Here is a 547-nt window from a genome sequence, read left to right on the forward strand (position 1 = left end):
GTGTGTGTGTGTGTGTGTGTGTGTGTGTGTGTGTGTGTGTGTGTGTGTGTGTATGCCCATGCATTTAGGCCTCCCAGGGTAAGTGGCAGGGACCTGTTTACTGCAGACCTCCTACAGGGACAGGCACTGCCCAGAGAGACATTGGCAAGACAAATATCCCATTAGAATGGCCTAAGACTGTTGGACTGGATTCCAACACTATTAAGATATCAGTTCTGCCCCCAACAGCCATTGAGAACCTTTCTCCTTCCTCCCACCAAATACAATTGTTATTTGTATGTTCCTTTTTTACAATGCCTTTTCTACCGCTGGACCGTGAGCCCCAGGAGACCACGATTAATCTGTTTGCCCACCACTGAAACTCCAGCACTTGTCATAGTGCGTGGCAAGTAGTGGGTTCTCAATAAATAACAATTGAATGAATGACTAAATGACAAAAATGGGTGATGGACATAAAGAACTTAACATGGTACCCAGACATGGTTGAATTACAGGTGGTAGTAGATTACTTAATGTTAAGATGGTGGTGATTACAAGTTGTATGACT

The sequence above is a fragment of the Monodon monoceros genome, unplaced genomic scaffold (genome assembly GCF_005190385.1).
Source record: "Monodon monoceros isolate NGI ecotype Baffin Bay Population unplaced genomic scaffold, NGI_Narwhal_1 Super_Scaffold_12, whole genome shotgun sequence".
NCBI classification, from domain to species: Eukaryota; Metazoa; Chordata; class Mammalia; order Artiodactyla; family Monodontidae; genus Monodon; species Monodon monoceros.